The sequence below is a fragment of the Prionailurus viverrinus genome, chromosome A2, assembly GCF_022837055.1.
Source record: "Prionailurus viverrinus isolate Anna chromosome A2, UM_Priviv_1.0, whole genome shotgun sequence".
Classification (NCBI taxonomy): Eukaryota; Metazoa; Chordata; class Mammalia; order Carnivora; family Felidae; genus Prionailurus; species Prionailurus viverrinus.
The window spans coordinates 105,324,381-105,348,722 of record NC_062562.1 but is presented as its reverse complement, the minus strand read 5'-3'; the positions used below and the strand labels follow the sequence as shown (position 1 = coordinate 105,348,722).

The 24,342-nt window shown below is 36.0% G+C and overlaps 1 protein-coding gene across 6 annotated transcripts in view; it reads left to right on the top strand.

The window, feature by feature from the left end:
* The window catches only part of THSD7A (thrombospondin type 1 domain containing 7A), a 463,937-nt gene that overhangs the window by 76,410 nt on the left and 363,185 nt on the right, over positions 1-24,342 (top strand). The window lies entirely within an intron of this gene.

Below are 24,342 nucleotides of genomic sequence, written 5' to 3'. Positions count from 1 at the left end.
AGGAATCTGTTTTCCTCTTAGATATCTTAAGCAGGGATTAACTTTAATTCCTGCCAAAGATGAATGAAAATGATCTTTCCTTAGTGAAGACCACAGGCAAGGTAATCGTAAGAGAAAAAAACAAATATCTTATACATCAGGAGCAAAGCTGTATTTAACACCTGGCAGAGTACTCGGGACACAAGGACAACGATATGACTGCTATTCTAGTGTAATTATTGATAGTACCTTCTTACACTCTTCCAGTTTGGGCAATGAATTATATGATTAATTATATAATAGGTATTTAAGAATTGTTAACGTTCTCGTCAGTGTCCTGGTTTGAATGATAATTTATATAGTGACCATTTAATAAATGGCAATTCCTTTTCTTCTACTGTTTTTTATTTTATTTTATTTTATTTTATTTTATTTTATTTTATTTTATTTTATTTTATTTTATTTTATTTTATTTTTATAAAAACAGTATTCACTCAGCAAGTATTTGGTGAGTGCTTACTGTGTTCCGGAGGATGGTAAAATTGTAGGAAACAAGAAATTCTGACTTTATGGACTTTGCATTTGAGTGGAGAAAAGCAGAGTCTAGAGTAGTAAATAATCGAATGCATTCTACACTTTCAGGTATTGAAGAGTGCTATAACGTAAGCTAAAGATAGGTAATTGAAAATAAAATGTGGAAAGAGGTGGTACTTGAAATAGGGAAGGCGTCTCTTAGATAACTTTTGGGAAAACACCAAATGAGCTGAGTGGGAGTACCATTCAAGTCCTTAGAGAAGGATATTTCTGGGAAAGGAAACACCCTTCCTAAGTGTCCAACTGCTGAAAAGGAAAAGAAAGGGCTTGTTTGATTAACAGCAAGAAGACCAGCACAGCTGGAGCAAAGTGGGTAAAGAAGGGATGATGTTAAAGAGATACCGGGTGTCATGGTAGAGTTTGAATTGTCTTATAAATGCAATGGGGAACTATTGGAGACGGACACAGTCTTAATTTAGCTTCTGAAGCGATCCATGTGCTGTGTGAACAGAGCAGAGAAGCGTATCACATTCCTCTGATGTGCCTCATCAGATACTCTCCGCTGCACCTATCTCAGAGGCCGTTGACCATGAGTTTCACTTTGTCACTGTGGCTTCCACATTAATGTAGGAATGATGTGACATTGCCTCTCCCAATGCTTTGTGCCTCTCACCTTCCTTTCTAGGGCTTCAGTGAAGCTATTGAGGTGTAAGATCTTACTGCTGGAAGCATGATCTGGGGTTGTAGTGGGGTTAACAGTCCAGGACTGTTACATTAGGAGAAGAGAGCATGTGGACGTTTTTTTTCTCCCTCCCTTCCTCAGGATAGATTGTCTTGAGACAGAGTTGCTCATGGGGTCTTTTAAATGGTTTTCTTGAAAGAATAGTAATCCATTGTGGTTGATGCCAGTCCACGGCCAGCATTTGTAATGCACCCTGCTGTTGGCTCATAATACAAGAGAAACACGGAAACTTTTGTTCTGCCTCTACTTTTGGGGAAAACAAGGCTAAGATAGGAAGAAGAGGAGAGGTTAAAAGACCTGTTAGGGAGGTATTAAAGTAGTCCATGTAAGAGATAATGGCGGCTTGGAATGTAGTGACTGATAATGGTATTTTGTAATCAAGAATGTGATTTAATTAAAATATCTTCATTCTTTCTTCATCACCGTACTATCTTCTTGATTTTTTTCTTGTCTGAAAGACTGAAATGCTCTCCAAAATGATTTTCATTATTTTCCTCTCTTTCCCTTCCTCTACCAAGTTTTTCATTTTTTCAGTATGTCATTCCAGTGCTCAAGAGCTTTTATCTTTCATTTTATCACCATGTTAAGTTTCAGTTCTTTTGTATTTCAAGGCCCTCCATTTATTGGCCCCATTAAAGTGGTCCAAATTTATATCATATCTCTTGAAACACTATAATCTCCTTACTGTTCAAAGTATGTTTTTAGTCCTAGGATTTTTCTTATATTGTTACATTACTGCCAAATTATGTCCATCTATCAAGGTTCACTTTCTTCATGAAACATTAACTATTTTTAACTTGGGCCGTTCAATAATAACAATGGGTCCAGCCCTGTTATATATGCTTTGCATCTATTGTTTCTCTCAGAATCCTAATGATGAACCCATTACTACTGCATCATTTTCCTATTGCTACAGTAACAAATTATCAGAAAATCATTTAACACAAATTTATGATCTTAAAATTTTGGAGATCACAAGTCTAAAAAGGGTCTCACAATGCTATAATCAAGGTGAGTGCAGGACTTTGTTCACTCTTGAGGCTCTGGCAAATAATACATTTCTTTGGCTTTTCCAGCTTCTAGAGACCACTCGCATTTCTTAGCTCATGACACCTCTTTTCCTTTTCAAAGGCAGCTGTCTAGCATCTTCAGATCTCTCTGACTTACCTCTATTTCTGTTTCCCTCTTCTGCTTTAAAGATCCTTATCATTACATCAGGTCCTTCTGAATATTCCAAGATAATCTCCCTACTGGGGACCTTAATTCCCCCTTGCTCTGTAACATCAGATAGTCACAGGTTCCGGGAATTGGGATGTCTTGGGGAGGGGAGGAATAATTCTGCCTACCACGAATATCATCCACATTTTAGAGTGAGGATGAGGCACAGAGAAGTGAAGCAATCGGGCAAGGATTGCAAAGCTAGTAAGTGGAAAAGACCATCAGTTCCAAAACCTAGATGCTTAATGATTAAGTCATACTGCCATCTCTAAAGAAGAAAAAGGCATTGCTGATGTTTATATCCTTTTGATTATATTGTATTAACAAGTGTTTGTTGAGATACTATTTTGTTATATATAGAGAGATATAGATATATATGCATATATATACACATATATATACACATATATAGATACCCACACACACATATATGTGTAAAAATATGAGTGTTCTTATGGATATTGTGTTAAATGAACACAGATCCAGCATGCACAAAACTGGAAATCTAATGGAGGAGATAAGACATCAAACTATACCATTTGTTATATACATGTGTATTAACACAATAAGTGAGACACATTTAAAGTGTTATAGGAACTGAGAAAAATGAGGTAGTCAAGCAATTTAGTCCATTTCTTCAGTTCCATTGCTATGCTCTTGTTGAGTCATGGCTTGTATTTTTTCAGTTGTCTGTCTACTGCTAAATACAGAGTCACGCTCCATGATCATACTGGCTGCCTTGATTGGTACTATATCATTGAAAGTCATGATTATTTCCTATTTTATAGGATTTGAAATGTTTGAAATAACTTCTGTGCTTTCATCTGTGGAGACCTTTTGAAATATCTTATTTTTAAACCTAGATTTTAATATATACATAGAAAATGAAGAAATTATTATACTTACCCAGTGCAAATACTCCTGCAGAACCTTGTTCCTTGGAAAATATGGTACATTTGGCCCAAAGGTCTCGTTTCAGGGCCTGTGAAACTTTGGAAGCCCTGTCCTGGATCTGTGAGTTTGTGACTCCTTCCTCACATTTCCTTCTGCTCTGGGCTTACCTATGCATAAAATGGTATCTTTTCACAGATTTTCTGGTAAGTATCTTTTGATGGGAAGTGCTGAGTGAGTGTGGTAAATTTAGCTTTGTGAAATCTTGGGAAAGATCACAGGCCAGCACTCATACTCACCTTGCACGGACCACAGCATTATCCCTTACTCTACCCCTCATGCTTGGGGACCTTCCACATGCCACCATCTGGCCAAACCCCCGATTATGTTTCTAGCAAAGCACTTTCCTTCCTCTTCTGGGTCTTGTCCTGTAACAACAACAACAAAAAAAACTGCTCAGGTAATGGATGTTTCCTGTAGGACTGATGCCTTTAATAACCACTGAAAAACAGGAATGGCATATCCCAGTTGTGCTATAGGTGTGAGTTACTCATCCCCACTTATGCAGAGCCCCAAAGAAGTTGTAACCAGTTCTATCTCCTAACGCCACTACCTGTAAAACAGCTGCAGTCAGAAGCAGCCGCTGCTCTCCATCTGATATTACTTTCCCAGTGTTCTCAGATTCTTACAACATGTTCTCCTCACTATGTCAGCCAAATGAAACAAACACCAAAATATCTTCAAAAGTTTTGTTTTGTTTTGTTTTAACCTTCTTTGAGGGCCAAGAATGCCTTTTTACTTCACCATTTAGTGTTCCTTTGTTTTCTGCTTGTTTATTGCATTGTAAGTATAGTTAGCCCTTTTCTTTTGCATATCAAGAAAAATAGTGACTGTACTCATGATTTTGGTACTACAAGAATAAAAACAGCATTTAGAGCTGTTTTATTCCAGTCCTACCATAGCTTTGAACAACCTTAGAAATGAAAGCCTAATTGAATTACGTGCTTATTACGTGCTTATTACATGCTTATTATTATGTGTATTAAATATTATGAAAGATGAAGAACTTTGCTCTGACTCCTATCATATGGACCTAGTTTATGATTATTTTTAAAAAAATCGTAGATGCATCTATGATTTTAGCTAAATGATAGTTTTACTTCTTTTCTCCAATTGTTTATCATTAGAAAAGAATTTTCTCAGTGTCTGTAAACACTGTATTTGGCACTTCTTTCCCTTGATTTTAATATAAAAATTTAGTTGTAAATTAAGAATAATAAAAAATGTATCATCAAACAAGAGCTATGCATTTATCATGTGTTTGAAACGTAATATATTTAAATATGCTCAGTATCACGCTTGATGTAATAAATACACGGCCACTTTAGTATGACAAACCAGGTGGTATGGATTCTGTTTTTCTGGTCATATATTTTCTATTTTAATACAGAATATTTTAATGTATATATGCATTTTCCACCTATGGCTAAGCCTGTCAAAACAAGTTATTTACAGTATAAATAAGGTCCTTGGCTCTTCCTGCCTACTCATGAGTCAAAAGTGTCATTGACTCCATCCAAAAATGAATTGTCACAATTTCAACATTGTATTACAGTGCTTCAGTGTTTACTTCTTACCTATTCAGGTGAAACAAAAAAGTAATTTTGAGACTAATCCGTAAAACTTGTGCTTGAGAGTCAATTAATTATAATACATTGTTCCCTCCCCTCTTTAATAGAGAGACACGGCTCTGTTACTATAACATTATAGACACCTCAAAACCTCTCACCAACTAATATACTCTTAAATGTGATATAAGTAGTGAACTACCTTGACTATAAAAGAGACAAAAAAGCTGTCCAAAATGATTTAGGGACACTCCAATGGGGTACTAAGAATTTGAGCTGAAAATACACATGACCTGATCAACTGAAGAATGGAAGGCATACAAGATGGAGAATCTGAACATATAAGAAGACCTATTTAAAGAAACAGAGGGATTCTTATAGCAAAGTGTTGTTACCCATAAAGATGGGAAGGTCCAATAAATTTGGCCTTTGGTAAAAATAAGGTAATCGTACCGGTTAAGGTGTCGTTTATGACTTTTAGAGCCATCAAGTGGAAATTCAACATTGGGGGTAAAAACGGGGCTGCTATTGACAGAACATGAAGGGGAGTAATTCACCCCTAGAGTACATGGATATGTCAGTCCTGTTTTTAATTTGCTCCTATAGGCATCAGTCCCATAGGAAACACCAATTCCCTGAGGGTTATTTTAATTAGAGGACAAGGCCCACCAAAGGAAAGAAATGCTTTGTTGAGAACATGAGATGGGATTGGTTTCTTTGTTGATGACCATAGAAATGTCAGAAATTGTCAATATATCCTCATACGAGCTTAATTACAGTTCTGGGTAACATTAGATAATACTATTGGGATATTTATGTTCGAGGGGCAGGGTTTACTAAAAAAATATAGCTATATAGGATAGTTTGATGTTGTTAAATATGTGCAGGGTCATCCCAGTGTACACATGTCTTTGAAATTACATTCTTTGAGGGAATTTTTTAAAACTCGGTGTGAGGAGTAGAGGTTACAAACTTTGAAAATGTTTCATCTGAAGAAATAGGGTTTCAGCTGTGGTTCATATGCCCTCACCTCCATTTGATAATCTTACAATAAGGTCACTGCCATAGGCCTCTTACTTTCAAAGCCATGAAGATAATTAACTCTGGATCTAAGCCTGGGCAGTGTTCTGCAGAAGAAGTCGAAACTACATTTACTACCGTTGTTGTTGCTGCTGCTTTGTAGTAACTGAAAGGTCTTCATTATGTGTGTGTTTTGTGTTTTACACATGAACTGTATAATATAGGCATAGTGTAAAATACCTTTGACTTTAAGATGTGCTGGAAATATTTTGATAGAAGAAAGAATACTGATACACAAGCTTGGAGGAGTAATCCCTTTAGGGTTAAACTCATGAATAAGAATTAATTTCGTTTTTAAAATGGTTTCACTCACTTTGCATTGTGTGTCCTGTAGTATGCCACATGGCTCACTGCACTTGGTTTTCGACTTTATATTTCTGGATTGTTGTTCATCTACTTACATTTTAAGATTGCACATTATTATAGTTGAAGTGATGCATGATAAATTTTTCACAATCTCATTTTAAAGAGATTGTCAAAAAATGTGTGGATCTTCTATTAAAATGAAAATATGTGTTTATATTTAAAAATTTTTTAATGTTTATTTTTGAGAGAGAGAGAGAGAGAGAGAGAGAGAGAGAGAGACAGGGAGGGCGAGGGACAGAGAGAGAGAGGGAGACACAGAATCAGAAGCAGGCTCCAGGCTCTGAGCTGTCAGCAGGCTGCCTAACCCACTGAGCCACCCAGGAGCCCCTTTATGTGTTTATATTTTTAAAAAATAGTGCCAATGTGTTGCTCAATAAACAACACTATCCCTTTTTTTGTGGCTAAAATTATATCTCTGCAGTGAGGATTTTTTTCCTAGAGGAACACTTCTTGAAATCCTTAAGTAATAGTGCCATTGTTCTTAATATATGCCTAATTGTGTGAATACACATTTATTAATTTTACAAAAGTTCTTGGAATTCATCTTAACATATAAAACATTAGCGTATTGTGGATTCTAATGCTAAAGTAAGCTGGACCAAGGGTGCTATTACTTGTAATAGTAATTAGGGTGATCAAATATATACTTTTTAATAGCAGTTTTGACAAAAGATGGATGCCATGTGTCATAATACTTTTATCAACAAGATTTCTCTGTTTCCATGAACATAAATTCGATTCCCTTGCAAAGGCTATCTGAGATTTAGTTTACAGCTTGATTTCTTCTGTCATTTCAACCACACTACTTTTCTGTTTTATAGGTGCTTTGATTGTTGTCTGGCTCATTGCTTCTGTTATTTGTTTAGATCAAGCAATTGAACTTACTCTCACTCCACTAATGAAATAAAGTAGACAACTAGATGCAATAGTAATAGAAAAAAAATGAACTTGAGGTATTGGAAATAAGACCAATTTCTGAACTCAAGCATTTGACTTTAAAAATTCACCACGAACAAGTTGTTTCTATGAATAACTCTGAGGCATTATGGAAGTTAGTTAGAACTCTTAATTTGATGAGTTATACAAAACATACGCACTCTACATACTTGATGAATCTTTCCCAAGTTAATAAGTTCTTGTTAAGAAGCGTGTGCTCTGTCATCACCATGGTAAGTACTCTCAGGAGTTACCGCTCCTGAAGGAAGTTCAAACCTCATAAATGCTTATTTTTATAAAAGACAACAAAATAATTCAATAGTAAAATGCATTATTCTGTATTATGGAGCCACAATACAATATGGCAACGTGCTCAGCATAAGGTAATAAGTACAATGTCAAATTATCCACATAGGGAATGAATATAGTAGGATTTCAGGAGAATAAGTAAGTTCAGCATAGTGGAAAAGGACAAAGCTAAATATGACTGTCTTGAAGGAAATGTATTGGATATGCCCGGAGGCCAAAGAAAGCACTTTTAAGGATGTGTAATGGTCAAAGCAATTTGCAAAATGAGACCATCTATGTACAGTATATCTTAGGGTAGATGGAAAGACTGTTTGGACTAGCGAGTTCGTAGGAGAAGGAAAGATGAATGAACAACTCAGTTGAAATTGCCTTGGTGGGGGTGCAACTAGGTGAACTACAGTATAAATGGCTGAGGAGCTATCACTGGATTGAGACAATCTCAGGCGACAGAAGAGAAAATATAAAAGAGATAGCGAAAGATACGGCTCAAAAATGGGTGGCCAACAGGCTGCAGGAAATGAGCCTGGATCCAAAGATAAAGTAACTGAATATGAGTTACAACTACCAACCAGTGTACAGGTTAAACATTTACTTAGCTAAAATGTTTGGGTGAGGAGGATAAGTTGAGGGCAGAAACATCCTGTACTTTGTTCGTATTTTGAACCAAAGGTGAAGAATTGGGAAAATAAAAATATAATAGTCAATCAGTAACTGTAGAGTATTTGTATGACAATTAAATATATTGCAATGTATTATACGAAATAAAAAAATTAACCTTTATAATATAAAAATGTAAGTTAAAAAGAAAACAATGAGATTAAGGAATTTAGAGTACATCTCATATTTTCCAGAAGTTCCCTTAATTTGTATTTTGTTTACTTTATATATGATAAACAAAAAAATAGGAATTAAAAGGATATTACTCAATTTAGTCCCTAATTTCAATATTTTTCTTTAATTAAAAATAAAACCTTCATTACTTATTTTAATTCTGGTTAAACATTTGGTAATATAAAGTTTCAAAGTGCTGGTTCTGAGTTCAGTTAAATTAATATTTAATAAGTGCAATTTGTCCTTATGAAATGATTCTGCAACAAAACAGGTGAATCTCAAAGGAAAAGAGTGTATCATTGTTTGCTCTTACTAATAATGATGGTCGTTTCAAATTTACTCAGCAATTATAGGAAGTATGCTGATGTTGATGTTGAAAATTTCAAAATTCATTAGCTGATTGTATCTCTGTCTTCACTAATGTCAATTAGTTGTGTGGCAAACTGGAAGACTTTTTTTGTACTTTCAGAAAATAAGGCTAAAACCTACTAAAATTCTTTATTTCAAACATTTTTAAACAAGTGAGTAATTTTTTTTCCAAATAGATTTTTGCATAGTGTCCTTTGGAATTTAATTTGTTTAAAATATTATCTTAGAAAGACGTTAAAAATGTTTATAAATTTTACAACCCATCTACTAGGTAACATTCTTTTGGAAAGCCCTTATTTATATATGTATGTAAGTGAGTATGTAGGCTTCTCACCTAATGTGGGGCTTGAACTCATCACCTTGAGACCAAGAGTTGCATACTTAGCCACTCAGCCAGCCAGGCTCCCCTGGAAGGCAGTAAATTTAGATTTCTTTCTTTTACAAGATAAGACTGTTCAGGGTACATTTGAATCTGATTCTTTTAATTATTTTACATGAGAAAACAGGCATTTTATAGTGTGAATGACATTCATTGTCACTGTCCATACATCATTACAGAGTATTATTAAGGATTTACTATAGGTCTTGCTATTTGCTTGCTTCTGAAACATCCTGTGGCACTTTGGGCCTTTGTTGCTTCAATTTTTCTCTTCCATAACATTGTCCAAGAAGGATATAGTAAGAAATTTGGTGCAGTATTATCTCTTGATAACCTTATTCTGCAATATATTTCATCACTAGTCCCATTTACAAATAGTAGTCCTTCACCACAAAGCACCACTTTTATTAAATGTCATGTACCACTCAGAGCATAACTTCCTTTATACACCTATTTATTAACTATCTCACACTATGCTTTTCACAAGCTAACACAGGATAGAAACTTTCATATTTATATCCCACTATGAGCAGCCTTCCAAAATTAACATATCAATTATTTTAACATTTTGTTCTCCAAACGAATTCAGAAGAAGCATAGTAAATGAAGATACCCTTCTAATAGGCATTTTAATAGGCATTTCTACCATTGGATCATTGTTGTGAATTGCTCCTTTCTCATATTATGGATGTTGTCATTTTGAAATTTTATGTTCTCTCACGGTTAAAGAGAGCAGGAGAGGGGTAGTTGCCGTTAGAGTGACAATATGATGGTGTAGAAAAGAAGGTCAAAGAGGAGGAAAGGCAAGGAAATTTTGGGAAAGGAATGAATGAGGGTTTGAGAGAATTGAAAATATCAAGTGATGTTGATAGTAATCTCAGTGACTCAACTTCACTGATACGGATCCATTGTCTGCCGCATACCTAGCATAATGACAAGGTACAGTCCTCTGGTCAGTTGTCACCTGCATTTTTATTAGACAATGCCTATAATTTGATGTGTTAATAGTTCTGGGGTCTCAAGATTCAATCCAAAAATGATGCCGATGCCTCTGAAGTAAGCCTCGGAGCCCTCGTCATCCAGCCAATGGTTGATGTATCCTGTAGCTGTGGTCACAGCTCCAGCAGCCTTGTCAGGAGCTTTGTTCCAAACCTCTGGTGTTTATTACAAGAGAGGAAGACTGAGATGGATGTGAGGAATTATTCTTAGATGACTGAAAAGGTAATCTAGAAAACATGAGACTCACTAGGCATGGGGTATTTTGTTTTATGATTCCCAAGTCAGTGCTGTTTTCTTCAGACTCTGGTAGAGGATATGAGGGGAAAAATAAGTTAATTTCAGCACTACTCATACAGCGGTCAGGATTCATATGGCACTCACAGACAAAAGAGCCAATGTGGAAAAAAATAATGGTCCAAATTGCATTTCTCTTTGATTCAGGTATGCCATGAGGGAGTCACAATCCATTTAGAATATCAGAACAGTCATTGTCCACCTCAATCAATTTAATGCAAAGAGGGGAAAGGGAATCATTAGGGTGCAGAAAAATCAATTCTGGGCATCTGTCTGCATGCAGACCTCAGGCCAAAACAGATTGAGTACCAAAAAGTAGACAAAAGGGAAATCCCAGATTTCATTGTGCAATTCTTTGGTGCTGCTCCTATTATGTGACTAATGAACCTTTCATTTTGAATCAGTGTGTTTTACAGCTGCACCTAATCATTATTTCTGAGACCTAAAACTATGATGTGTGGCAGAAGCTTTAGATGAGATGAGGCGTGATGGATTGTCATTGTCAAATTATTAATAGGAAGGTTCATTTTATATTAGAAATATAAAATATATTTTATCCATACCTTCTTTTTGAGCTCCGGTTCCAGCTGCCAAGATGGACTGTATCATTCAAGACTGCACAACTTTGCCAAGAGATATAGGGCATTTGGCAGTACATATAATAAATCCTATTTTACTTAAGTTCTCATGAAAACTGCCTTACATCATCTCATTTCTCCATAAAGCACAAGTAATTTTTTTTTCTAAATGAGGTTAAAGTGTGATCAAACCAAAGTGGGATAACCTTTGAGAGAACAATTTAAATTAGTGAGTCTTGTTTCTATGAAATATTCAGATTTTTCTAAGTCACTTTCAATGTATTTATATATGTATTGTAAAATTAAATATTGTAACACTATTAAATCATTATTATCTTCTGTAGATGAAAAGACAGACTCACAGAGGATAAGTAACTCACTTAAGTACTTGTAGCAAATAAGTACTGACCCTACAACTTGAAACATTGTAAATCTAAAAGCTGTGGGGTCAGAGAAAAGAAGAAATTTGGGCCAAAAGTAATGCAAATACTTTTAGATATTTACATAAATATAATGTGTATATGCATATCTATTTCATGCATATATATAAACATGGAAAAATACCATGAACTTCTCAACATACACACGTCTGTTTCAAATATATGATGTAGCTTATTTTAAAAACTAACCACATAAAATTCAATCATAAAAATTACAAATTCTTTTCCAGTTTTATATGGCCCTATTGACATTTTATTTTCCAACCTGGATTCTAAACTAATATAAAATTACTTTACAGAATGAGAAAGTAGTAAATTTTAATAAATCCACTGCCATTCAAACCCAAGCAAGCTAAGGTTGCCTCTCAGAACTTTAACAACAAAACATTCTAGAAAACAATATATCTAATACTGCTTGGTACAAGACTTTATCGTAGAAACTGTGTTCAGTGTAAGCTCAGTTCCTGCCTACAGTTTCTGATGAGAACATACCAGGTTCAAGAATATAAACTCAAGCCTTTTAGTTCTATTTCGTTACATGTGTAATCAAGTTAGCAAGTGGTATGAGGCATCCCTGGGAAGTAGAAAGTAGGATTTCTTTTTAATTAATGCTTTTGTATATTAAAACTTCAGCATTTTGTTTTGAAAGACCAAAGGGATGATGTTAAGACTCTAACTTTAAAATATTTTTCCATAAATCTTATTGGAATAGGATTTTAAATTTTACAGAGGTTTTCTGCTGTTTTATTTTGAAGTATTTCTTTCATTGATGCATCATTCTTGTAATAGGCTTTGCACTAAAAAGTTGTCTTTAGGGATTAAAAAGAAGTGTTTCCTTGGTTTCATCTGGGGAAAACTTCTCAGCATTTGCTTTTTGATGACTACACTCGTAGCTTACACAGGAGGCTTGATCAGTGTTTTTCACGTGTTACGTGTACTTCAGTGTCTTTCTTTTTGTGTTCGTGCACTGATTTGGGTATTCAGATACATATGTGATGAAGGTCTTAAATAAAAGAATTATTTTTCTTTAGCCTAAAAAGAATTACTTTCTCATTTAAAAACTTGTCTTTCTAGGGGCGCCTGGGTGGCGCAGTCGGTTAAGCGTCCGACTTCAGCCAGGTCACGATCTCGCGGTCCGTGAGTTCGAGCCCCGCGTCGGGCTCTGGGCTGATGGCTCAGAGCCTGGAGCCTGTTTCTGATTCTGTGTCTCCCTCTCTCTCTGCCCCTCCCCCGTTCATGCTCTGTCTCTCTCTGTCTCAAAAATAAATAAACGTTGAAAAAAAAATTAAAAAAAAAAACTTGTCTTTCTTAAATATCCCCAATAATTTGGAAATAAGCTGAAACTAGTTTTTAATCTACCAGGTATCAAAGTATTACTGTTTAGTCTTAAGTAATATATTGTTATGGAGGAAAAATATATATAAATACACACAGATACACACACACACACACACACACACAGCAATTTTATTTTTTCTTTATTAAATGTTTGCCCAGGTTTTGATCCACAGTAATATTCCATAGGACCAGTTGTAAGCAATAAAATCAGTATAGAGTGCTGCTCTCAATATCTCAGAGTAGGATCAGAGGAGAGTCACTTGAAAGGGTTTAATAAAGAGCTGCTTCTGCTGCCTATACCCAAGCTATCCTGACTCGACTACAGGAAGGCTTTGCATTATATTGAATTCTCTGCTAGAAAGTATTCTAGTTTAGCTCCAGAACAGTGTTTAATATTCTGAATAACATCACATCTTATTAAATGGACACTTCATTCTATGTACTTAGGCAAAACACCCTGGTGTCATTAATGACCCCTCTCTTACTCCGATACCCACATTTGATCCATTAGCAAGACGTAGGGATTCAATTATCAGAGTATATCCCAGTCCCAAAATTTATACCATGTTCCCCTTATTATTTCAATTCAAACCACTGTCATCTTTTATCTAGATATTGCAGTAGCTTCCTTAACTGATCTCCTTGATTCTACCCTTGCTGCTTTTGGATCTATTCTCAATTGAACATTTAGAGTTGCACATACCTCTCCAGGAACTTCCCACTTCCCACACCTCTCCAGGAACTTCACTCAGAGTAAAATCCAAAGTTGGCATGTCTTTTAATGTCTTATATGGTTTGGCCTAGTTATCTACTATCTGACCTTATTTTCTACTTAGCTTGCTCATTCTGCTCCAGACCTACTAACCTCCTTGTTAGGATTGAAATATACTAGTAGTCATGATTATGTCTCAGATCCTTTGAAGTTGCTATTCCCTCTACGGGAAATACTCTTCTCCCCTATAGATACATGGCCAGCTCTCTCACTGCCTTCATCTTCAGTGGAATGAAGAGCCTTTGCTCATAGCTTGAAATAAAACTCTGCAAAGCCAATCAGTCAGCCAACAGATAAAAGTGAGACATTTCCAGTTTGCCTTATCTGCTTTGTTTATCTTCTTAGTACTTATTACTGTTTAACATGCTCTCTAATTTACTTACTTTTTGTTTTGTTTTGTTTTGTTAATCTCAACTAGAGTGCAAGCTCTGTAAGGGCATGGACTTTTCTTCATTGTCATATGCCAAGTATTTTGAATAGCACATAAAATCTAGTAGGCAATCAGTGTTTGTTGAAGGAATGCATTAAGTTATTTCCAGAACATAGTTCACGGGGACGGAAAGTATACAGGTTTCATTGCTGCATTTGTTTTGTACATAATCAGAAATGTTACTAAGATGTTTCAGAAAGGTGATAAAAATAATAATTATATGGAAATTATAATGAAGGGAGATTTGGCATATGGAAAACATTTTAAAGGTATATATTTGGGTTTTGGGGGCCAGTGTTTTAAATTCACATTATTTGTGTATCTAAATACCAGATGAATAGCAGCTTCAGGTCTTCAAAGTTTTATGGAAAAAACACATCTAAATGGCTGACATAAGAAATACAGGAAGCAAAGAGACAAAGATATACTACTTGGAAATGTAAATTAGCAAGAAAACAAATAAATTAATTCTATGACCGTGGGCAAATTATTGACCTTTTCTGGTTCAAATCTTACATACTTTCAAACTGGGGATGTTGAAATCAATTTCTTCTTAAACCGTTATAGCTCAAAGATCTTTCATTAATGTATATAGAGTGTAAACTTGTTCTTGTTTAAGATTTTTCATACACACAGAAGGTAATAACAATTCACATACTATTTTATCAAAAAATGTATTTATTGAATTTCTGTTGTGTGTGAAATGACAGTTACAAAGAAAATCTGTGAAGAAAAAAGGTTTTCTGTCTTTGGTGAGTTTGCAGTTTGACTCAGAAGACAAATTAGTATGAAAAAGAAAAGTATGTAAATAAACCTGTTAATGGTATGATGAGAGTATACAGTGCCGTGGCTCTCTTTGTGGGAAGACCTAAGTGGATTGCGAGGGTCACGTAAGTTCTTCTGGAACAAAATGAATTTAGGCCATTAGAAGAGCAGGCAAAGAGGATGAGAAAGTTTTGAAGCAGAGGAGAGAGCATGTTAAAGGATCCTAGCAGCCAAAGATAGTAAGAGTTTAGTATGTCTGGAGCATAGAGAGCAAAAGCGAGACTCCAAATAAAGTTGAAGAGCTATAGCAGAGCAAGATATCAGAAGGCCTGGAATAGCTTGTGGATTTTACATTTTTACCTAAGACCATTGGAGAGTCATTGAAGGCTTTAATATAAAAATGCAAAAGTCAGTTTTCCAGTGTAGAAATATTAGTAGGGCTGCAATTGGAGAATAAATTAAAGAGGAGGGATAGTAATACAGGTGAGATACCTGTAGCTGCTTTAGGGTAGGGTGGTGGGAATGGAGACATCTGGCCTAATTCAGGATTCTTTAGGACCATTCAAGGAATCAGATTCTTGGGATAAGTTGAGTTTTGTTTTGTGTATGTTGATTGTAAGTTGAAAGTGGGGTTTTCTAACAGTTTCATATATTTGTCAGAAGCTTAAGATAAATGTCTTAAGAAAAATACTCGCAGTTCATAACCATATGCATGATAATTGAAGGCATGAAATTAGATGTAATAACTCAAAGGGAGAGTGTACAGAACAGGAATGGAGGAGCGCCCTAAATAATGCCATCAGTTAGGAGACGGATGTAGTAGAAGGAGCTAGCAAAGGGGAGGAGGAAGGAGCAGATTGGTAAACCAGCAATCTTACCAGCAATTCTTAGTGAAAGAATCTGAAATACATAAGAAAATATTGTTTACAGAAGAGAAAGTTGTTAAGAATGTCAAACAAATGCTGCTGAGCGTCCAACAAATCAGGACTGAGAAGTATGCATTGGATTTTTCAAGGTAGGTGTCCAAGATGACCATGACCATGATGCTACAAGCAGTTTCCGGGACATGGGAAATGGTTGGCAGCAGGTCACTTGTAGATAGAGGAGTGAGGAAATGAATAAATGGCAATTTGGGGTGAGTTAAGCTGCAAGAAGTATGTTAGGCAAAGGGCAGATACTGAAATGCAACATGGGATTAAGAGAGTTTACTGTTTTTCTTTAGTTTAGCCTCCTTAAAATGAGAGAACCTTGAGTATATTTAAAGGCAATGAAATTAGAATAGTGGAATGGTGATCATCACTAGAACTAAATCTTCAAAAAAAAAAAAAACACAGGGATGGAATCCAGAAAAGAAGACAAATTATTCTTATATAGAAAGCATATTGCAGAAAATGAGGTTGACAATGACAAACCTGGTTTAAACTATGGCAGGAGGATGGAAGGAATCTAGAAAAGAGGTTGAAGGAGTAAGGAAGTTTGTTAATCCAAGTTTTATATAGGTGACCAAAAGCCTTACTTTTCCTGGAGGATGAAAGATGTGATGTTTTTCCCTATGTGACATTAGGAAGAACAGACATACACAAACACAAAGATAGTATGTTTGTACAGGAAAGATAAAATCCAACTTTTTTTTTTTTTAGTGACAGCTACAAAATTCCTTAATGAGTATGAGGTGGTAATATGATGCTACTCTGACACTCTTTTTGCTTTTCATAATTCCCCTATTTCAGTATCAGTCCCTATGTTTAGAACCTGTTCAGACAGAAAAGGACATTTGCAATGAAATTCAAAGTTGTACATGCACAAACTTCATCTTAAATTATCTGAACAAAATGAGGATGAAAACACGCCTTTAGGATATGTTTGTTTTGTTTGAATTTGCATTAGAGCTATATAAATTACTCTTTAAAAGGACTGTGGATCATGAGAAGATTTCTTATCAGCTAATTCTTTAATCAATTTCTATCCTCAACAAATGCGCTCAATAGACTAATACTGTATCGGGAGCTATTGATTAAAACAATTCAGGCACAAATTGATGACTCATTTAAAAGGAAAGAATGTGGATAATTGTCACAATTATGCACGTTGTTTACTTGTAGATCCTGGCTGGAATGCTAGCTAGTTCCATGCAACACAATCTTAAATTTTTCATAAAAACTGTAGAATGTATCAGTATTCAAACTGCAAATATTTTAATAGGTTCATGTAAAATATGAGAATGTTTTGAGTATTTTATCAGAGTAGATATAGCGAAACAACTATAGTTCAAATTGTATATGTAATATATATTTTTATATATTTTATAATATATACATAGTAATATACGTATGGTAAGTTAGTTTTGTTGTAGAGAACAAAGTTTAAATACATAAAGTTGTTTAAAGCATCCCTATAATCAAAAAAGCTCTCATACAAAGAGGCGTACAGATTGTGTTGCACAAACATGCATTTGCTAATCTGTGCATAATTTTGTATTAGCTAAGCTGTATATCAAAGAAAATTAAAGTACTCTCAAGTGAGGATTCAGAGTGCTGTTTGCAAACTTGCGCTTAGGCTCTGATCCAAAACAATTAAATTTCCTCCATGTAAACGACTTCCATAATGATCACAGATATATTGTTGATAATCTTTGACAATACATAGAGACTAAAATCATGAGAAAGATAGTTGTCTTGAATTTCATAGAGAGAAATTGTGGATTTTGGAAGGTGCACAGTGGGCAAAGATCCTAGAAGAGATTATCCAGAAGGTACTGATTGCATTACAATCACAAAATAAGTAACCATATGAATATATGTATTGAGGGTCATAGGCACATAAGTGCTAGTTAAAGACATGGAAGTTTGGGACAGCTAGGAGACCAAAACATACAATTCATATTCACTTCTTAGATTGGAACCAAATAAGGGACAAGAGTCGGACATATGGAGATAGAAATTACAGCTCTGTAGATCCAGGGAAATATGGCCACAGTGGGCTCCCTGATACTTTGCTGTGGAATTAAACTAACATATCCTCCTAGTTAACACTCACAGCTGGACAGTGAATAGATTTCTCCATAGAGGCAGACCGAATGTCAGAGAGCAAATCAGAATTTGCTATCCTACTGAAAGGCTGGTTCCAAGAAAGAATAATTGAAAGGGTCTTTGCTGGTATTGTGCAAATCCTTAAATTTGCCCTTCCGTCCATGGAGAAGACGAAATGAGGGGTGACGAGGTACTGGTAGGAGTGGTGGGGAGAGGCAGGAATGTCATTACAGAAGTTTTTCGACATGGAAGCAGGAGAATAGGAAATAAAGACTTGCTGTGATAAAAGTAGGGGAGGTTCCTTAAGAAGAGGAGAAACAAGGATGGCTTAAGAGAATCAGGTGAATGTGGATATTGAAAGGACAGTCTAGAATATCGCCTCTGCTAGGAAGCCGTCTTTAACTTCTTTACCTCTGCCTGAAAGGTATCACCTTAAGTGCTTTCATACTGTTCCTACAATCAGACCTTTTGATTCAAGTCAAGGTTGTGTCTCAGGTTAGGACAGTTAACACTAGCAAGAGATCAGTGTTTAATAAGTATTAGATTCTAAGGGCGCCTGGGTGGCTCAGTAGGTTAAAAGTCCAAACTTCAGCTCAGGTCATGATCTCACGGTTCATGGGGTCGAACCCTTTGTCAGGTTCTGTGCTGAGAGCTCAGAGCCTGGAGCCTGCCTCAGATTCTGTGTCTTCCTCTCTTTCTGCCCCTCCCCCACTAATGCTCTGTCTCTCTCTCTCTCTCTCTCTCTTTCTCTCTTTCTCTCTCTCTCTCAAAAATAAATATAAAAAAAATTTAAAAACCTGTTAGATTCTACCCTGTCTTTTTCACTTTGAAGAAAAACTATGAGCAAATGGTGGCCATGGAAAGTACACTGTTTCTGCAAGGAAGAGAATTGAAGAGTTCTTGATAAGAGTAGTAGAATATAAAATAAAAGTGTTTCCATTTCATGAATGATCTTCATTGTTACTAAGGTTTTTTTCAGTCTTTTGCTTTTTGAGTTCCTTGTTTATGTGTTTTGGTTTGTATTATAATTTTTATTTTTGTTGTCATTACTATTATAGGAATGATATATGAGGTTTTTTCTTTTTTTCAGAAAGAATATACATAGAATAGATTGGATTGAGAGAAAAAATGTAGACGTGTATATAAAAATGAAGAATTGGCTCATGTGATCATGCGATTATGGAGGCTGAGAAGTCCCATGATTTGCCATCTGCAGGCTAGAGATCCAGGAAATCTGGTAGTATAAATTCTAGTCAAGTCTGGAAGCTTGAGAGCCAGGGTTACAGATGATGTAAACTCCAGTCTGAGGACCAGGGAAGACTGATGTTCCATCTCAAGCCTGCAGGCAAGAAGGCAGCAAGTCTCCTTTCCTCTGCTCTTTGTTGTATTCCTTAACAGATTGAATGATGCCCACCCTCACTGGGGACAGCACTCTGTTTTACTAAGTCCACAGTTCAAATGCTAATCTTATCCAAAGTACAGACACACCTAGAAATACTGTTTCGCATGGTAACCCCCCACCCCGCCTGTGGCCCAATCAAATTGACACATAAAATTAACCATCAGAGATAGAAAAACCAGTTTGAAGAATGTTACAGGCAAGCAGCAGTGTAAGCTTTAATATGATTATGAGCAGTAAGTACAAGAAGAATAGCCTGAAGCATATAATGAGTTAGAGGACACCTACTAAATAGTCTGTTGGATTCTATGATTATTTTGTTGAAGAACTTAGAGATTGAAGTTTTACAGAGCCATAGGTGAGTTCCAAGATCTGAAAGCCCAGAAACCAGATACGGGGGAGGAAGTCAGGAGAGCCTGAATCAGTGGCTTAGGAGAGCATGAATGTAGAGGTCTCACAGCAGCTAGCTGCCTCTGTTTTTTTCCCCATAGCATTCTGCATACCCACATCACCTTCCTTGAAACCCAATACTATAATTTTTTATTTACTTCTTAATCCCTACTTCATTATTATCATCTTCTATGAGCTGACTGGGGAGATGAATTTGATATGGCCCTTCAGAACTGGAAGAGTCACCGAGTATTTAAGAGAGAGTTGAGGGAAGGGTATTATAGGAAGCATGAACTACACGTGTAAATCCCTGCATGTGGAAGGGCATGGTATGTTGTAGGATGGCGAGGATTTTAGGCAAGAAATTAGAAAGGCAGCAGGTATGGCTAGAAAGGGCGGTAAGGTAAAATCAGTGTAAGCTGGGCATGCTGCTTGAGGGCAATAGGCAGACAGATGTGCCTCACTGGTATTGTTACCACATCCTGATGGGTTCTTCTCTTTCTAGATTCTTAGTAACTCCACTTCAGCCATTCTGGGGTGCATGGATTTCCCCATATATTTCCTACTTTAATGAAAATGTTATTTTCATATGGTTGCAAAACAAACAAATTTGATTTACATATAAATATTTACAGTGTGGCTTCCATGTTATAAAATGTCCATCAGTTACTATCTTTCATCTGTCTGGAGATTTCAAGGATGAGGAAACAGGAGGTGAATTAGATCCTGTAGAGCACCTTGTGCTATTTTACAGCCACTGAAATAAGGATGGGTGTTCTAGACTTTGGCAGAAATTTAAATCCAAACATCCTGCATTCATATAACACCACAGCTTGGTTTAGAAACAAAGTAAGACTTTTTATTTTTAGTTGCACTCTGTGTTTTAAGCAAGGGACTATAATATAACATAATGATTCTCATATTAAAATGTTATTGCTTTGAGAGGGGAAGAGAGAAATCTGAACAGCAGGTTGTATGCACATGAGTTATGCTTTATACACATGTATTTCTAACTAGTTTTTTTTTCTTTTCTCTTCCTCCTAGAATTGGTATTATACTAAATCAGCAAATCCTAAACTGATGATGTTTTGCTTTGGTGTGTCTTTCTAGAATTAACCTTTGTTGTATAAACTGGAAGTCTCTACTTCTTCAAAAATGAAACTTCACTGCAGTGTAACAAGGGGTTTCTTTGCTTTCAAAAGAAAATAATCTGATTTTCCACACATAATTTAATTTGCATAACTTCAGTGTAGTTATACACTTCTTTTATACACAGCTCTTTTTTTTGAATAATGAATATATCCAATGTCTGACCCAATTTTTATTGATTGGGGAGAGCCAAGTTATTCCACTGAATCCTCTTTTGCTATAAAGAATGAGAGAGTGTTAGAAGCACTTGGCCAGACTTGTATACCCTAATATGAAGAAAGAGAATAGTGTGCTTGCTTGGCCCCCGTCTACATGTGATAATTCCTGGATTCTCTCAGCTAAGCTGGATACCTCTCCCAGTGAAATTGCTAAACAATCTTTTGTGGGTTGCAAGTTTGGAATTCTTCAATTTGAGAAGATCCAGTAGGAACAGGGGCATTAAACAGAGTAATGTTACACAGGACTCTATGTACACCATTTTCTGGCAAGTGCCAAATGGTTTTTGTTAACTCCAGATATTCCCATAGTTAGACTGTAATTCTGGACAAGCTTTTTTTCCTGTGACATTTTTTTTTTAATTTTTATTTTTATTAACATTTTTTTAATGTTATTTACTTTTGAGAGATAGAGAGTACGAGCAGGGGAGGGTCAGAGAGAGAGGGAGACACAGAATTCAAAGCAGGCTCCAGGCTCTGAGCTATCAGTGCAGAGCGGATACGGGACCCAAACTCCCCAAGTGTAAATTCATCATCTGAGTCGAAGTTGGACACTTAATCGACTAAGCCACCCAGGTGTTCCTTAAAAATTTTTAATGTTTATTTATTTTTTGAGAGAGAGAGACTGAGCAAGGGAGGGGCAGAGTGGGAGGGAGACACAGAATCTGAAGCAGGATTCAGGCTCTGAGCTGTCAGTACAGAACCCCATGTGGGGCTGGAACCCACAAACCATGAGATCATGACCTGAGCCAGTCAGAGGCTTAAACGACTGAGACACCCAGGTGCCCTATTTTATTTTATTTTTAAAGTTTATTTATTTATTTTGAGAGACAGAAAGGGAGCATGCACACAAATGGGGGAGGGATACAGAGAGTGGGAGAGAAAATCCCAAGCAGGCTCCACGGTATCAGTGCCCAGCCCGACACAGGGCTCAATTTCAAACCATGAAACCTGAGCCGAAATTGAGAGTTGGATGCTTAACCCACTGAGCCATCCATGCACCATCCATGCATTTTAAAATTAAGAAAATCCTTTCATGTATTTGCTTAAAAAATGATGGGGAGAGATATCTTTAATTCTACCATCAGTGTTCTCTATTAGAGGAAGAGTCAGAATCTATTATTCACTTATAAAAACATGCATGTATTTGAAATTAATGCAATCAAATGTTATTACAAGAGTCTCTGATGTCTCAGTAACTCAAACTATACAAAGTCAAATATAAAAATGCTCACCTCACAGGGTTAGTGTAAAGATTAACTGAGAAAATATTGTTGACCCTTGAACAATGGGAAGGTTAGGGCACTGACCCCCTGCACCATCAAATATCCGCGTATAACTTTCGACTCCCCAAAAACTAATAACCTGATCTTGATTGGAAATCTTACCAATAACAATTAGTTCACACACATTTTGTATGTTGTGTGTATATATGCTGAACACTTTAAAATATTATACACACTTTAAAATACTTTATTAGAACACACTTTAAAATATTATGCTATTGTTAACACATTTGGAGATTATAATACTGCATAACTTATTACTTTGGTACTTTGCAAACTTTTTTGGTTGTGACTCTCATTAAAAGATACTTTATTAATTAAAAAAATTTACTCAATATACACACATATGTATAACTTAAGCAAAGTTTCAAGAAATAAAATATTCATTTTATATGATTCCTTTTTATTTTCTTCCTTTTTTTAAAATTTTAACTCCAGTATGGTTAGCATACAGTGTTATATTAGCTTCAGGTGTACAACATAGTGATTCACCAATTAGTGTTCATCATAGTAAGTGTATTTATCTATTTATTTATTTTAGAGAGAGAGCACATGAGTGGGGGAAAGGGGCAAAGGGAGAGAGAGAAAATCTTAAGCAGGCTCCACACTCAGTGCAGAGCCTGCTACAGGGCTTGATCGCACGACCCTAGGATCATGACTTGAGCTGAAATCAAGAGTCAGACACTCAGCCAACTGAGCCACCCAGGCACCCCAATAAGTATACTCTTAATCCCCTTCTCCTATTTCACCTGTTCCTCCACCCACCTCCCCTCTGGTAACCATCAATTTGCTCTTTCTAGTTAAGAGTCAGCTTTTTGGTTTGTCTCTTTTTTTCTTTGTTCATTTGTTTCTTAAATTCTACATATGTGTGAAATTATACAGTATTTGTCTTTCTCTGACTTATTTCACTTAGCATTGTACTTTTTACCTCCATCCACGTTGTTGCAAATGGCAATATATCATTCCTTTTGAAGGCTGAGTAATATTCCAGTGTGTGTGTGTGTGTGTGTGTGTGTGTGTGTGTGTGTGTGTGTGTGTGTGTGTGTGTGTGTGTGTGTGAGAGAGAGAGAGAGAGAGAGAGAGAGAGAGGTGAGAGAGAGAGAGAGAGAGAGAGGGAGTGAGGGAGGGAAGGGGAGGTTGTCTATTTATGTCAGTGGACACTTGGGCTGCTTTCATAATTTGGCTACTTCAAATGCTCCAATAAACATAGGGGTGCACATATCTTTTTCAACTACTGTTTTCATATTCTTTGGATAAATACCCAGTAGTAAAATTCCTGGAAAATATGGTAGTTATATCTTTAATTTTTTGAGGAATCTCCATACTGTTTTTTTTTTTATAGAGACTGTGCCAATTTGCAAGAGGGTTCTTTTTGTTCCTCATCATCACAAACACTTGTTATTTCTTACATTTTTATTTTAGCCATTCTGACAGGTGTGAGGTGTTATCTCATTATGGTTTTGTGTTATGTTTCCTTGGTGATGAGTGATATTGTACATCATTTCATTTTGTCTGCTGGCCATCTATGTGTCTTTAGAGAAATGTCTATTCATGTCTTCTGCCCATTTTAATTGGATTATTTGTTTTGTTGTTAGTAGGTTGTCTTTTAGTTTCATTGGTTGTTTCTCCTGCTGTGCAGAAGAGTTTTTTTTTTTTTTTTGATAGTTTCTTTTTGTTTTTGTTTCTCTTGCCTCGGGAAATGTACCTAGAAACGTGTTGCTACAACTGATGTGAGATAAATGGCTGCATGTGCTCCTTCTGGGATTTTTATGGTTTCAGCTTTCATGTTTAGATCTTTAATCCATTTTGAGTTTATTTTCGTGATGGTGTGAGAAAGTGGCCTAGTGTTTTTCTATTACTTGTAGCTGTCCACTTTTCCCAGCACCGTTTGTTGAAGAGACTATCTTTTTCCCATTGCATATTCTTGCCTCCTTTTTCAAAGATTAATTGACCATATAACAGTGGGTTTATTTCTGGGCTCTGTATTCTGTTCTTT